Raw genomic sequence first — 7,184 nt, 5'->3', positions numbered from 1 at the left:
CAGTTGGCCCTCTTGTAACCTAAATTCTTGTCTTGAAAGCTCTTTGTTGAATTTTGTTTTCCTTATTTTTTTTCCATACAGACTGAATAAACTTGTACAATGTATCAGACTGATATTGATTTTGTCTTTTTTTTTTTTTTCTTAAATTGTGGATATTTTTTATTAGGCTACTTCCAATCAGTTAACAACAGTCACATTTGGGAGGACGATTTTTCTTCCTAAAATCATTTTAAGTTGTTTTTGATCAACATCTTATTACAAAACATCACAGATGATGTGTATACTTCATTGCAGTCATATCTGAAACAGTATGTATCTATATATATAGATCATAATAATAATTGATATTACCCACAATGTCGTCATGGTTAAATAATATTGTGTAACTGTTTTCTTAAGGGGGGGGGGGGGTTGCTATGGTCAACGCCCAAAGGCTATAGTTTTTTGGTCTAATGCTTTTCTGCATCAAAGGGTGTGACATAGTTCAAAACAAGGTAATCAAGAAAAACATTCAAGATTTTAGCCAATAATCTTGAGCCATCAAAAATAAAGGATTGATTCAGCATTTTTAAAATCAATTTTATCTTATATTATGTCAATCATCAACACTCATCAAGATAGAAGCCTAATATTTGAAAAAGTGATTACTATTGGTAGGTAAAATTACCTTACCGAGCCAAATTTGAATTTCCTGTACTAACTTGTGAGCTTTACAGTCCTTCTTATGCGCTACATTCAGGTCTCCAATATTTTAACATTTTGTAAAATAAAAAAGGCTTAAGACTCCAAATGTTCACCATAACAGCAAAAATGATTCTGTAAGGTCATAGATATATGTGTATAAAAGATTGTGTGCAAATTTGAATAAATTCTGATAGTAACTTTATGAGACCTACTCGAAATAGTGTTGCAACCTGGTCAGATAGACAATTCTGAGAAAACTGCAAAGAGAGAGTTTTTTGTGAAGATTTTCCTACATTGCTAGTACCTCTCTCACATGCATTTTCCAGTTATTTATATAAGTTTGGTAAAGAAATTAGGCTTCTAAAGATGGATTCTTGATATAGTTATCTATAAAGATACTCCAAATCCGAAAAATGATATTTTTTCCAATATTTTTTACTGATCTGAGCGAAAAATGCCGTTTTGAGAAAATCGAAAGTAAAGTTTTTGCCCTTTGTTCAGTTTCTTTAAAAGACAAGGAGAGTTTTCTCTGTAACCAAACAAATATACACACCAATGAAACTAAACTTCTCCTAGAGGTAGGACAACGCCCACTTTTGGTGTGCGTCAAGTTTTCTGGTAACCCCCGAAATCTGGGTTAGCCCTCTTGTCCTTTTAAAATGCTACCAAATATAAAGTGCAGATGATCAGAGGTGTTACAAGAGAAAAACATACAAATAAAAGAAGGAGGAGTGATAGTTTAGTTTTAGTAAGAGTTTTACGGCACTTGCAACACAAAAATGGATCGTATAACTGTAACTGCCGAAGATAAGAGGTGTTACTAGACAGAACATACAATTAAAAGGAGGACAGATAAGGATGATATGTTTTCATTTGTCTATGTAAGAGTTTAAATGCACTTCCAACACAGTAAGGTCATATTAGTGCTAAAAATTAGAGGTGTTACAAAGAAAGTAACGAACACAAAAAACAAAAAAAAAAGAGAAGAGATGGAAGAGAAGAGAAGTAGAAGGACGCTAGATATTTGATCACTATGGCATCCGTCAAACATCCACAATAGATTTTCGATAGGAAAGGACAAACCACACTATGGTGGTACCTGGCACCCACCCACCCACACACACACATTGTTGAACGAATACATCACGTTCAAACACACCACATCACGACCTCATTGCTTTCTTGTCACATCTCCATTTTTTTAAACAGAAAATGTGACTTCTTCTTAAGCTCACCCTTTGTTTCGAACTGTTTTCAATGTTTAAAAAAATGGAGATACGACCATAAAACACTGAGTGAGGTTGCGATATGACGATGGTGATGATAATGATATACACATGATATCAGTTGAGGCAGACAATGAAAAGAAAACCACCAAGAAGTCAACAACCATGAGCTGTTTTTAATAATTTCTTATTTTTTCATACATTGTGGCACACAGGGCCCACCTTACATTTTCAAGCTCTGTCTCACCACAGTGGGGGTTGGGTTGAGCCCGAGTTCCTCATCTCTTCGATTCATAGACACGGAGACAGTTTGACACACACACCCCCAGAGAGATCAAAGCACAGAGTGCGCCATGTACTTCTAGTCTAGCGGGCTACAGCTATTTACCTCGCGCGCACACACACACAGAGAAGTTCTAGCTTTTCCTCTACTGGCAGTGGGACTTTCACTAACACAAGTTTCTACGGAAGAGTTATCTATCTTCTTCGGGGAAAGTTCCATCACTGTTAGCACAAGGAAGTTTGGAAATGGGACTCTAACACAAGTTTCTACGGAATAGTTTATTTTTATTTTCTTCGGGAAAAGTTCCTTCATGGTTCAAAAAGGAGGTTTGGCAGTGGGACTCTCACTAACACAAGTTTCTACGGAAGAGTTATCTATCTATCTTCTTCAGGGAAAAGTTCCGTCATGGTTCGCAAAAGGAAGACATTCTGTTTGTTGGTGATTGGAGGAGGGCACCACGTTCCTACTTTTTTCTTTCCCTCTTGTCGTTTTTTTTTTCTGTCTGTCTTGCTTTTCCCCTGCACTTAAAGACCATATTTATTGTTTATATAATAATAATATATATTTATATATATATATATATACATGTTTTAGGATTGACTAATAGAATAAACATCTTACTTCAAACAGTCACATTCAAGCTACAAGGTACTCAAAATCTAAAAATTTTAAAAAAATATTTCGAAAGGGTACCATCCTAAATAAAACAAACTTCCTCTGTTCCACCCATAACGATGAGATTGGGCTAGGTAAGACATTATTTAAATTAGTATGTCGATTTCGGACATAAGGCTTTGCCACAGGATGTGCTGCTCCCATAAAGATAAGATAGAAACTGTCAGCAAAGACTTTTACTTTTAGTATTTTCACCATTTGTTTTTTTGTGATTTTTAGTTGTTTTTCTGGGGAGACTGGTGTAGACTTATCAAATAGGAAGACGGTAGTCCACAAACTGTCAAACATACTATCTGTAACGTGTTCCTCTGTGCCCTACCTAACTGTTCACGCAAACTTTCCTAACGTAACTAGGGACGCTATAAGAGAACTTCAATGGAACAATTTTCTGTTTAGGGCCAAAGGCTTTTGCAGTTCCTCACCTCACTGGTCACATTATTTGAAAGAAGAATTATTTCATTTGATGTTTAAAAAATACTGCGAAGTTCAAGACGGTATGAACCGGAAAGTCAAAATTTTTAAGAGCGAATTGGAAGTCTCAGGTCTATCATTCGGCCGATAAGTTTGAAGAAAAAATAAATTCATACCTGACTGACAGTAGTGTGGCAAGTAACTGTTCTCAAAAGCAATCAATAATGCCTTAACCGGTTAACCAATTAGGTCAGAAAAGGTGGAGCCCGAGCTTTGAGGGAAAAATAATCGCGTCATCCTTGCATTCTGTTTTGTTTTAGTATTGTTTTACCGCGCTCTCAACTGAATAAGGTCACATAAGCACCAAGGGGCGGATGTTAACAGAGATGTTAAGTCCAAACGGGGAATCAGGCTTAGGCCTACCCTTCCTTGTATTCTGAAACAATCAGAAGTGGGAAAAAGCTGCAGTAGTAGTAGAACACTAGCAGCGTCAAAGTGAAAGTGAATGCCCACAGCCTTCCCAACGGCAATTGTGAATCAATGTGTGTGCGTGACCGACCGCAACCATCAGTGCCAACTTTTCTCCCTTGACCCGATCGGCAGAGCTCGGAACACTCCCCAACCCCAGCTGGCTGAGGCAAGCAGTCACAAAAACAATTCAAATTTCTAACATTAATATACTCATACTGCGAAATAAATAATGTTAATAATAATAGTAATAATAATAATAGTAACGTGAAGAAGAAAAATGTCGGATATGTTAATTATCAGCAAACATCATGTAAACATCATTTAACACAATAGCAACCATCACATTCATCATCGTCATCATCATCATCATCATCAGCGTAAATGTCATTATCATATATATATAGAAATCACCAGCATTAAAAATGAAGAAAAAAACAAACAAAACAAAAACAAAACAACTTCCATCATTTACATCAACAACCAGTTTTTGGTAAAAGGAAGGGGGGGAGGGGGGTGGGGGGAGAAGCAAACGAGACAAAGCCACATCACCCACCATCAAGCTCAGGTATAACCCACAAGCATTTGGTTCGAATCTTCTAAAAACACACAGAGTAGTGATGAGCCACGCGCAAAGGTGGGGGGCGGGGCAGAAGTGGGGAGGAGGGGGGGAGGGGGAGGTGGACTGCTATCAGTCTACCTCACCAGCCATGAGGCTCCAGGTAGGGGGAGGGGGAGCAGCAGAGAAATAAAAACATGAAAGGACTAGTGGACATTGTCACCATTCATACTTACACACATGCAAGGGCTATGGTGTGTAGTCACCACATGTACGTATACACATACTGGGGCCATGGTGTGTAGTCACCACACACAGGTACACACATACAGGGTTAATGTGTTGTAACCACACACACATACAGTACATACAGGGACCACGGTGTGTAGTCACCACATGTACATACACACATACTGGGGTCATGATGTGCAGCCACCAAACCTACGTACACACATACGGGGGCCTCGGTGCGTAATCATCACACGTACGTACACACAGACTAGGGTCATGTGTTGTATGTAACCACACGTACACACATACACGGGGGCCATGTGTGGTATATACACACATATTGGGCATGTAGAGTCACCACGCGTATGTACATACATACAGGGACTATGGTGCGTTGTAATCAACACACGTACATTCACACATACTGGGGCTATGATGCTAAGACCAGGCCCACCAGTTCCGCTGAGAAGAACCGCAGCCTAAAAGAACAACGCCGGGGAAGCTAGGGGTGTGTGGGGTGTGGGGGGGGTGGAGACTTGTTGTATCTAGACACGGACACACTAGCGACAATGAACGCCAGGCAACAGTCTCCAGCACAAACTCACACCAACCACTCCAAAGGTTCAAAGGTCAAATTTTCATGATATCACTAGAGAGAGAGTGTGCTGAGATTTGGTCGCTTACACAGACAACCGAAAAAAGCGAAAGGGCGCGTGGATGTGGATGTGGATGGGTGGGTTTTTTTTTTATATATGAGGGGTTGGCTGAGATGCAAAACCCGCTCAATCCAGTTTAGCACTTTTGCGAAAATCAGCTTTTTTAAAAATGCTGCTATACGCACGAACATGCGTAAAAAGACAATTTTTTTCTGTGGCTTTATGAAGTATGTGTTGAGTTTTGGCCTAAAACACTTAGCGCATCAGATAGACGGTAACAACGTGCATTTATAATTTTAAAAACCTCTGTTTTTTTCCAAAAATGATGATTCGCGGGTTTTGCATCTAACCCCCTCATATATATTTCAAATTTCCTTCGGTTGCAAAGCCAGTGGTTTCTCAAAGATGACAAAAAACAACAGCAACTCTGATTTGCCTAGTATCTATTTGGAAAAAAAATTTAAAGAAAGTCTTATAGATGATTAGTCAAGTTTGAGTCTGAGACTATTGACGCACTGGCCAGCCAGGGAAGGGGAGGGGAGGGGAGGGGAGGGGGGGCACCCACCGGTGCACTCACACTCACAGGAGTCCCTCCCATGGCAAAATTAATTAAAATCTGTACTAAAAAAAATTCATGAAAACATGGTACGGTATAATATATCAAAATATGACTTTACACATTATCTTGCAAAAATACATAACGAGGAGAGGAGAAAAAAAAAAAATGTGACCACAATGGACGACCATATACTGGTCAGTAGTTGGATCACTCCGAGGAGACACAGCCACGGCCAGCCCTTCCACACACTACAGTGGTCCCGCTCAGGCAAAAGAGCCCCAGAAAAAGTGTAGTTTTACTTAGAGTTTTACAGCACTTACAATACAATAAGGTCGTACAAGTGCCAAAGATTAGAGGTGTTACCAGAGAGTAACCAACAAACACAAAACAGGAGGAGGACAGATCAGGACGATAGATGTTTGGTAGAAAAGAAGGAAAAAAAACCCACTCCAAAGCACCTGTCAACCACCCACGCCCAGAAACAAAACAATCTACTGACATCCCCCCTGCTATGCGGAGGCTTTCATTTTGCGGAAAAAAACGAATATCTATCACGCCACCCACGTCAATACGATTCATTCTTTCTGTGAAAAACATTTCGGCTGAAGACTGGTCATTGGTTGTAAACTGAAAACAGCAAAAGCTGTATTTTGCTCGTCCCCACACAAGTTAAGACAATTTACGAGGGCAGGCTGCTCCTTCCTATTCCTATTTCGACCTTGCCTCTCTGAGAGGGGAAGGAGGGGGTGGGGGTGGGGGTGTCTCTGTTTAAAGTGAACTAGAAATTTAAATAGACAATAGATGCGCATGAGCCAAATCGGCTCTGTTTATGTCAGGGAATATCAAATTCCAATCTTGCCTCAGAGAGACCACTGTATGCGGAAAATACAACTATCACCGGCCATTTCAAACATCGTCAATCACACGAGTGAATCTTTTACAAGCAAAAGGGGTACAATGGTATCTACTTGTGCAAATGTTGCCCGACCACGTAAGCTTCATCATAACACTTGCAGAGTGGTCAAAAAATTCATTTAACAGACTCTCTCTCTCTCTCTCTTGCTCCAGACAAACCACACGCAGCACTGAGTTCCTCACCATGCTCTGTGTTGTACGGGTATGAAACCATAAGGTACAACTGAAGACAGCAAGATGACAAGAAGAAACTAGGTCGGAAAAGGGAGGGGGGGGGCAAGTCTAATATGGAAAAGAGAGCGAGCAGGGATATATAATACTTGTTTACTTGTTTACTTGTTTACTTGTCTGAAGGACCGACATCACTGCACAAGGGGCATCCCCATAAGCGCTCCGTCCCCTGAAGAAGCACATCTCGAAGTGTGTAGATGCTGTCGGTTCCAAGCAAAGGTAGATTCCATAGCCTCCTGCTCCTCCCACTAAGTCTTGAAGGGATATATAATAATATGTATATAAT

The sequence above is a fragment of the Aplysia californica genome, unplaced genomic scaffold (assembly GCF_000002075.1).
Source record: "Aplysia californica isolate F4 #8 unplaced genomic scaffold, AplCal3.0 scaffold00767, whole genome shotgun sequence".
In the NCBI taxonomy this organism is placed as follows: domain Eukaryota; kingdom Metazoa; phylum Mollusca; class Gastropoda; order Aplysiida; family Aplysiidae; genus Aplysia; species Aplysia californica.
The sequence above is the reverse complement of the archived record's forward strand: the minus strand, read 5'-3'. Positions refer to the sequence as shown.